Here is a 10,292-nt window from a genome sequence, read left to right as displayed (position 1 = left end):
AGCAGATAGAAACTAGACTTCTGAAATCTACATTCTATTTATCTCCTAGCAAGTGACTTAACTTGTATAGTCAGGCCAGTCACTAAGTATTTTCTCAGACCCACAGGATATAGGGTACAGTACTAATATAGTACTAGGCATGTAGGTAGCACAGTAAATAGAGCACAGAACTGAAGAGTCAGAAAGACCTTAGTTCGAATTCTGCCTCAAACAATGACGAGCTATGTGGCCCTGGGCAAATCACTTATCTTCTATATGCTCTCCTTATTTGTAAAATGTGGATAATAACAGCAACTATCTCCCAGCATTTTTATGAAGGTCAATTCACTTAATATGTAAAGTACTTTGTAAGCCTGGAGTCAGGAAGACCTGCATTCAAATCCAACCTCAGACATTTACTAGGTAAGTGACCCTGGGAAAATCACTTAACCTTGTTTGCCTCAGTTTCCTAATCTGTAAAATGAGCTAGAGAAAGAAATGGAAAACCACTCTGGTATCTCTGCCAAGAAAACCCCAAATGGGGCCAAGAAGAGTCAGATATGACTGAAAAAACTGACTGAACAATAACATTTATTGTTGTTGTTGTTACGACAACAACACGATCATAAGATTTAGAGTTGAAAGGGAATTTAGAGATAATAATAGCTAAATTTCTATAGTGCTTACTATGTGTCAGGCACTGTACTAAACTCTTACAAATACTGTCTCATTTGATCCTCACGATGACCCTGTGAGATAATAGTTTTTATTATCTCCGTTTTACAGATGAGAAAACTGAGGCAAACAGAGGTTAAGGGACTTGCCCTGGGTCACAGAAATAGTAAGTGTCTGAGGCTGAATTTGAACTCAGGTCTTTTTAACTGTAGGCTTGGCCCCCTACTCACCTTGCCACCTGGAAGCCCTTATAAACTAAGCTAATCTTTTCATTTTACCAATAAGGAAATTGAGATTAAGAAAAGTTGCATTACGGTAGAATATAAAGTCCTTGAAGACAAGAACATATTTTATTTTTTTGCCTGATGTATGATAAGCATGTAATATTTGTTGAATTGAATGGAATTTAAGTGACTTGCCTAAGGTCACATAATAGCATTGCTGGGCTTTAGACCCTGATTCTCTTGATTTCAAATTCAGTGCCCTTTCCATTCACAATAAATGTCAGGTATGGTCACTAACCTGGGTTCTAGGCACAGCTCTTTCAGCTTTTGAAAGTTACTGAAATAGAACCCTGGACAGAGAATCAGAAAACTTCCTTCTAGTCTAGGCTCCACCATTTCACAATGAATAAAAATTAAGAAGGGTTCTTGGGAGCTGTCCATGTCTGAACAAAAAAACCTCCCGCTACAACATTGCCAGGCAGAGGCCGTCGAGTTTTTGTTCAATGATAGTAGTGGGGCAGACCCAAGTCCATCTGAGGTTGCCCATTCCTCTTTTAGGAAACCCTAATCATTAGGATGCTCTTCCTTACACCACGACTAAAATGTCCCCATTGAGATGTCTACTCATTGCTCCTTGTTCTGTCTTCTGAGGCCAAATAAAGAAGTCTAATCCCTGTTCCGTAGGACAGTCTTTCAGGTACAGGAAGATAGATGAGTCTTATCTTCCCCCAGGTAAACATCTCCAGTTCCTTAAAATACTCTTCATATTCCATGATCTCCAAGATTTTCACACCTGAGTTTGTATCCTCTGGATGTTTTCGAACATGTTAATGTGCTTCCAAGGATATTGGACCCAGAATTGAACACAATACACCAGATACGACCCAACTAAAGCAGAACACAGTGGGACTATTGCCTCTAGTCTTGAACACTATATATCCCTTTTACTAAGATTGAATTAGGTTTGGGGGGGGGGTTGCCTGTCGATATGACCAATAATGTCAACTCATATTTAGCTTTTAGGTCATTAACCTCCCCACTCCCCCAATTTTTTTCAGACAATCTGCTCTCCAGCAACACCTTACCCATCCTGCACTACTGAAATGATTTTTTCTTTAGTCCAATTGGATTTCATGTTATTAGTTGGAATACAAGTTCTTTGCAAGTAGGAATTGTTTCTGTCTTTGTATTTGTATACCCTGTTAGTTAATAAGAATTTATTCAAAGCTTACTATGTGCCAAGCACCATGCTAAATGCTGAGGATATGTCAAAAGGCAGTTCCTACCCTCAAGGAGCTGCTAGTCTGATGAGGAAGACAACATGCAAACAATTATATGCAAATAATCTACATACAAGATAAATTGGAGATAATCAAGTAGAGGGAAGGTACTAGCATTGGGGGGTGGGGGAATCATGAAAGCCTTCTTATATATACAGGGATTTTAGCTGGAATTTGAAGGAAGACAAAGAAGCCAGAAGTTTGAGATGAGGATAGAGAACACTCCAGGCATGAAGGACAGCTAGAAAAAATGCTGAGTTGGGAGACAAAGAGTCTTATGAGAGAACAGCAAGGCATATAGTAAGCCCTTAATAATGTTTGTTGAGTGATTTCAGCCCAGTTCTCTAGCTTATCAAGATCTTTTTAAAAAATCCTGGTTTTAACTCTGAGCTCTACTTCATACTTTCTTTGTGACTTTAGGCAGTCATTTCAACTCAGGGGCTCCGTTTCCTCATCAGTAAGACAAGAATTGCTTTGGCTATGTTCTGTATTTACTTAGAGTTCTAACCTTCTGTGATTCCATGACATCAATGCAAAATATATTTGGTTTGGAATCAGAATATCTGAGACTTTAATTCTATTTTATTTATACTTCATTTTAAAATTTACAAAGTACTTTCCTCAAAACAACCTTGGGAGATAGATGACGCAAATATTATCCATTCCAATTTTTCAATTGAGGAAAGTGAAAGTTATAAAAATTAAATGACTCACCAAAGGTCACTCAGTTAGCCCATAGTAGGTCTGTAGCATGGTGCAGTTGGAAAGAGTATTGGATTTAGAATCAGGGAACCTGGGTTCCAACCCTAGCTCTGTCACTACCTGGGTGACTTTAACAAGTTGCTTAACCTCTCAGGGCATTAGTTTTCTTATCTGTCAAATGAGGGGATTGAATTGGACTACCTCTCTAGGCCTGTGTCAGCTCTACAATCCTATGCATTCAATTATTTGAATTATACTCTGCTATATACATTAGTAAACACTATCTGTGAAAGTGGAGCCATAGGAAGTAGTTCATAACTACTTCTTATTCATAACACCATCGTATTAAATAGTTATGAAGAAGCATCCATGTTGAAGAAATAAAATCTCAGGAGTCTGTGTTCCCTTGAGCAAATCAATTCCCATCCAGACTTTAAAGGCCTTCTCTCTAAAAAGAGGGGCTTCTACTAATAGATGACTTCTACTAGTAGATAGCTAGTAGAGTTAGAAGCTCTAGATCTGTGCTCTCCCCTTGGAGCTTCTTCTCCCTATCCTTCTCCTTCTCCTTGTTACTATTCCTCTTACTTGCGCTTTCCCTCCCCTCCTTTTCTTCAATCACGCTCTGTTTGTCTTTTTCCCTCCTGCATACCAACATGCCCAGAGCTCCTTGATCTCAACAAAGCCTTGCACTGATCCTCTCCATATCTTATCCAGCCATCAAACAATATCTCTTCTTTACTTCACTACCAAATCCCTAGAGAGAATATTCTGTACTCTCTTGCCTCCATCTCCTCACTACCCACTCACTTCTCAACCTTTTTGCAATCTGGCTTCTGACTTGACCATCCTACTCAAAATGTTCTCTACAAAATTACTAGTTATATCTTAATTCCCAAAACTGATGGCCATTTCTCAGACCATATTATTCTTGAACACTCTGACGAATTCCACACTATTAACCACCTCCTCCCCCTACATACCTTCTCCTTCCTTGACCTATTTTTAGGTTCCTCTCTCTTAGACCTTTAGTTATTCAATAAGCCTTTATTAAGTGCCAGGCACGTGGTAAGCACTGGGGATACAAATAAGAAGAAAAATAGCCCCATCCCTCAAGGAGCTTACAACCTAATGGAGGAAGATAATATATAAAAGAAAGCTGAAAAAAGGAGAGAGGGAAGGTACCAAGTGTAGCATGGTGGAGAAGCCAAATGAGTCCAAAATGAGTGTAACCAGTTGGTAAATGAAGAGATATGTTTCATCGATCCTTCTCTGTCTCCACTGATCATTCATCAACTTCCTCATATCCACTAACCAAGCTCCAACTAGCACCAACTCAATAAATATTTTTTATGTACTACTACATACTACATATGTACTACTAAGCATGAGGCATTGTGCTTGGTGCTGGGGATACAAGAGAAAAACAAAATGGCCCTGCCTTCAAGAAGCTTACATTCTACTAGGGATAGAACATGTTTACATACAAGTAAACACAAAATATATGAGCATTAACAACAGGAGTGGGGGAAAGTCTCCTCTCTACACTCTCACTTGGTGACTTCATGTTCAGTTATCACTCTTATGTAAGTGACTGCCAAATCTATATACTTACTTCAACTCTCTCTCCTGAGCAGTTGCCTACATCTCTAATTTCCTATTGGCCATTCCCTGACAGATGTCTTGTTGGCACCTGATACTCACCATGTCTAAAACTAGATTCACCATCTCCTGACAAATTTGCCCTGATGCACACATCCTTGTTTCCGTTGATGACATAATTATTCTTCTAGCCACCCAGGTTCAAAACATCAGAGTAACTCCTCATATCAATCAATTGCCAAGGTCTATGCATTCTGAACTCGGCATGTCTTCTCCTACCTCTGTGCATTTGTGCAGGCCATTCCCTGTCAGGTATGCACTCCTTCCTTATCTTTACTTCTGAAATCCTTATCTCCCTTCAAGCCTCATATTAGATGACACCTCCTCTATGAAGCCTTCTATGATGCCTTCAACTGAAAGTTGTTTCTCTTTCCTCTAATTTTCCTAGATCACTTTGACTGTCTACTTTACTCTCATCACTTCCTACCACAGAGAAAAAGAGAAGTAGCCTTGTCCATAGTTCAAAGACTTCTGTCTCTGATTTGCTTTTTTTCTGCCCTGATTGTCCAAGTCTTGGTCAGTGGCAGAAATCTCCCCCTCTCCACCCCCACCCTATCTCGAGGCCACAAAGAAGATGAGGCCAGTACAGATTTTTGCCAAAGAATGGATTCATAGAATTATAGTTCCAGAGCTAGAAGGGATCTTAGAAGCAATGTAGCTCAATCCACCCTACAGTGGAGGAAAGTAAGACCCAAGGAAGACCTCTGTGACCTTGGTCCAAAACAATAAGCTTTGGAGGTGGGATTTAACCCAGATCCTCAGACTCCAGAGCCAGTATTTTTGTGGGGTTTTTTGTTTGGATTTTTTTTAACTATGTAGGTTTGATTCCAGGTTCTTCAGTTTGCAAATAAAGAAACAAAAGACCAGAGAGGTTGAGGAACTAGCCCAAGGTCACACAGTGGCAGAGCAGTCTTGAGCCCAGATGCCTTTGCTTCCAGTCCCAGAGCTCTTTCTCTACAGAGCCATGCTGCCTCCCACCGTCTTTTCTGGAGAAGTATCCAGGAGGAATGAAATTCGTTTCACCTCCTCCAATTCTCCCTCCTTTCAGAGCCCCACCAGGCAGCAGGAGAAGATGTAATTAACAATCAGGTTTGTTAACATGAACATTCCGGACGCAATATTTAAAACATCGGAGCCGATTTAATTCGATACCAACGTGCGTTTCCTCTTAAGCAGGAAATTTTTTTCTGGCAGCAACACTGCAAATAGCTCTTATGAAAATGTTCAAAACACCATCTGGTCCTTAGCCAAAGTTCTGCAAATTCTCGCCTCCTACCTCCCCCATCCCTGAGAAGGTGCTGGTGACTCACCGCTCCTCAGGGGATTGGAAATTCCCGGGGAGGTGGCGGGATCGGATTTCCCGGGCTGTGTCCCAATTCCCCTTGGGAGGATTCCCTAGGAGTGCCAGGAAGCAGAGGGAATGTGGTTACAGGTGAAGGACTATAGGACTTAGCCATCACATCCAGCAATGGGTTCCCCGAGAGTGTCCATCTAGGTCATAACCAGGGCAAGGACCAGCCTTGTCACAAATGAAGCAGAGTGACCAGATTGGGGAAAGAGATACTGAAATATGTCATATCACTGAACTAGACCATGAGCTAATTGTGGACAGGATTTGTATCAACCATAGAATGAATGCATGGAAATCACATTTGACTGGAAATCAGGAGAGTTGCATCTAAATTCTATCCCTGACAGTTACTCCCTGCATGACCTTGGGCAAACCACTTCACCTTTATGAGGCTCCATTTCCTCAACTATGTGTTAACTCATGGCCTATCACTCCAAGCTCTGGACTTATATGGACAGTATTCAATCCTGGAAGCCACTCAAAAAAACAGAATTTTTTGTTTGGCTTGTTATTCCTGCCCCCTCCCTGAGTTTGGCCTGGTCTGCCTTAGAACATGCTGGGGTTTCCACAGATGGCATAACAGGGTTCCCAACTCCTCTACAGGCACTCAAGGTAACAATGCAAATATTAAGTACACGATAGCCTTTATTCCACCCCACAGAAAAATGAAGAAAACACAAAGGACTCATAGGACTCCATAAACAAAAGCAGAAAATACACAAAGGATTCACAATAGCCCATAAACAATCAATACAATTCTCCTCCCTGGTGAGCTCTAATTTCCAACATGGTTTTAAAATTCTTCATACTCAGTAACACTTCATATTTTGGACTCCACTTGGATTGGAAAAGAACATGGAGCTTCTAACTGATCAATGCCTCAGCATTCCAGAGAGTCCTTCTTTCACTCAATAAAAACCCATGGGGACCTTATGGTACTGCTACATGGGTTTGGACTCCTCCAGAAGGAAAACAAACTTGTGGCTGCTAGACCAGTAACCTCACTTCCCATTGTGCCTGTACCATTGGAATAACTTACCCAAATCTCAGAGTGCAAAGTCCAGGTCCCTCTCGTGGGTTTATGTTCCTTCTCATTCTTCCTCCCATTTTCAAGGGCATTGTCCATGATCCTCTTGTCTCAACAAGAGACAAGCAGCTCAAGAAATTTCCTTCTTTAGGTAGAAGTTCCTGAACTCTCTAGGCGGGTGATCCCAGGAACTGTCCCCTGTGTGTTGAGGGAACACGTTTGCCTGTCTCTATCATGTGCCCCTGTAAGAACTTAATACATACATCTGTTGCCCCAGACACTGTCTTCTTTTGGACCAAGAAAGCCTGTTCTCAGGTCTTTATTCTCTGACCTGTGTTCAGAGAAGAGAAAAATAGAAAAATGACTCAGGAATGAGAGGTACCTAAGCTTTCTTCTTGGGGTATATGGATGAGCACCTGCAGATTATCCTGGGATTTTGCTACAAAGTAGTCATTAAAGGCTGTTGGAGAAAGATGGGAAAAAAGCAGAGAGCCCACCTCTCAGGATACCATCATCATCATCATCATCATCATCATCATCATCATCATCATCATCATCAACAACAACATCACTAGCATTTATATGGGTACTTTAAGGCTTACAAAGCACTTCACGTACATTATCACTTTGGATCCTTATAATAAGGCAGGAAATAGATACTATTATCACCATTTTACATATGAGGAAACCAAAGTTGAGGGATTTTAAGTGATGTGCCCAGAGTCACATAGCTGTTGTTCATCCTTCATTTTCCTTTTTTTTTTTTTTTGAGGGGGAAGTAAAAAAAAATCAAACTATTTTTTAATCAAACCACTAGGAAAATATGATACTGAACAGGAAGGCTATGTTAATTGCATTCAGTAAGAAGCTGGTATAAAGAAAACAAGATCTTTTCCAGCACAATGCCTGGTACTAACATGTCACTCAAAGTTTTAACCATTGGTGATAACTTGATAATTGGTGCTAGCTGCCTTCTGTGCTCTGGGGTAGAAAAAAGCTCTCCCTTGCAACCTGCTTAGAAGTTTAAGTTGTCTTCCTACCCTTTCCTGTCCTAAGAGGGTCCTCTCAACAAGTTGTTTCTCTTGAAGAGGGCAAATGAGCAGGACGAGGGTCAGGTATCACATGTTTTTCTGCTTTAGGGAAAACTAACTTTCCTCCAAACCAGTCATCTACCATTCCATTAAGCAAAAGGCTTCAGATTGTTCTGCAAGCAAAAAGAGGCTTTCGTTGGCCTTAACTCAAAACCATTTCATGTTAGTCTCAAAAACCACTTTAACTGAAGTGTTGCCCCTGTAGTACCTTCCAGAAGGGCAAGAAAAAGTAACGTGAGCAGCAGTCCTACAAAAGCCAATGTGAAGGAACCTGAGCCTCACAAGCCTGGTGGGAGCTTTCCCTTTGATGATCTTGCTTGGGGTCCCAGCTGAAAGCTGGTGTGAGCACTGTCTTCATCAAAGGAAAGATCACCTGGGAGCTGCTTAGTGCTCTAATCCAAGCAACCCTCTTTCCCCAGACTCCCCTCTAAATGCCAGGTTCTTGTATTGGGGAGAAAAGCACAAATGTGTCACTCATGCAGTGAACTCATGGCTGCTGCTTTCTGGTCTTTGGGAAATGGTTCCATCAGGTGGATGTGAAGTTGGCACCAAACAAAAGGCTACCTCGGGGATTCATACCAGATGGGAGGTAGGTGGGGAGGAGAACGCCTAATACCTATAAACCCAATGGGTCATTCCAGCTTCTAGGAATGGACTACCTCTGAACCAGCTGAAAGCTGTCAAGGGCTCCACCAGATAGAATAGCAGTCATCTTCTTTGAGGGGATGGGCCTGGGTACTATTAGCCTTCCACACTACCTCTAATCCAGATCTGAGCACCAGTTTCCTCCATTTCTTCATCTATAGGCCAAAGCATATAATGGAACCAACAGAGTACAGAGGCGGGTGCAAAATTCCAATAAAAGTATTCTTAAACTTGCTATCAGACTCAATTTCTTCATTCTTAAATTTTTACTGAAAGGTAAATTTTCTATACATTTTTACAAGTAGACCCCTTCTTTCACCCCAGATGACTACTGACAATGACTCTATTTTGCAATAAATGCCAGGGAATCCTTCATTTTCTTGGTCATGGTGGGGATGAGGTGCATGTGGTCATCAACACATTTGGCCACACAGGACTCTAGCTGCCTCTTCACCTGCTGCTCCTTGCTCTGAGCATCCATCAAGTCTTTGGCTTTGCCATTGCATTGCATGGTGCATCAAGCCTGACGGCCCTACAATTTCTCCAGTTCACGGGTCACAAGGGCCTGTGCCTGGGTCAAGGAAGCATGGCAGTGTGCAATGCACTGATGAACTTGCTGCATGGAAGCCTGGGTATCTTCACAGTAGCTGGCATTGGTACCCTGCATCTTGCAGATATTCTCCCACTCCAGCCCTTTGACCGCCTCCTACACCTTCAGCTCCTCTGACTCTGCCATGGCTTACACCCCCACCTCCAGCCCTATGCCCTGCCCTGCTCAGCACAAGCCCCAGTCCAAATGGAGCCCTCAGAGCAGCCTCAGCCTTCCTTTTTAAAAAGGACTAATGATATCATAGGTGATATCTTGACTTGCAAATGAATTACATTTAAGTGAGGTAGGGTTGCACAAAGTCATCAGCCTCACTCTCTCTTCCAGAGTCATCTAAGTCCAGTGGCAACCCAAAATCAAATAGCTGGTAATGGCCCAGGATGCAGTGGATGACCATGGCATCTTTGATGTCTGACCAAGCTCTAAGCACTCCACAGAGCCTACTTCAGTCACCTTCATGGCTGGCGGAATAAACTGTTTTCATCTGCCTATTCCTCTATGGAAAGTCTTCACGTATTTGTGGTAGACATCCCCCTAATTCATCAAAGGGTTTGAGGACTGTTGGTTACCCTAAACCTAGTTTGGGTCTGTCTGCTGAGATGGTTTGCCAGGGTGTAGCCACTGCACATGCTACAGCTTCTTGGACCCGCCAGGGAGAGCTGGGTGACAGGTAAATGAGCCGCCCTGAAAAGGGCTTGGCAAGCAGGACTAGTTCTCCCTGAACATCCCATATACCACATCTCAATAAATGCCTATGGCAGGATTTGAACTCAGGTCTTCCTGATTCCAAGTCCAAAGCTCTAGCCACTGGTTCCACCAAAGATATAAAGGGACAAAGCATTCTGTCAGCATCCTTGTATAGGGTCAGCACAAAGCGATGATTCCTCCAATAGAAAACCATCCTCATAATGGTCCAAGATGAAGACTGCATCTTAGGAACAGACCACATCAGTAAAATCTGTCCTCTGGGAAGCACCGAAGGGTGGCTCTAAACCATCCAATTCATTCTTAGGGCAGCCAAGTAACTGAGATTTAAACACCAGGTGGTTTTA

At 42.1% G+C, this 10,292-nt stretch overlaps 1 pseudogene; it reads right to left on the bottom strand.

The window, feature by feature from the left end:
- Positions 1–8,976: 8,976 nt before the first annotated feature.
- On the bottom strand, positions 8,977–9,369 carry LOC110214177 (protein FAM136A pseudogene; annotated as a pseudogene).
- Positions 9,370–10,292: the final 923 nt, after the last annotated feature.

The sequence above is a fragment of the Phascolarctos cinereus genome, unplaced genomic scaffold, assembly GCF_003287225.1.
Source record: "Phascolarctos cinereus isolate Bilbo 61053 unplaced genomic scaffold, phaCin_HiC Scaffold_4;HRSCAF=312, whole genome shotgun sequence".
Classification (NCBI taxonomy): domain Eukaryota; kingdom Metazoa; phylum Chordata; class Mammalia; order Diprotodontia; family Phascolarctidae; genus Phascolarctos; species Phascolarctos cinereus.
This window is presented reverse-complemented; position numbering and strand designations above follow the sequence as displayed.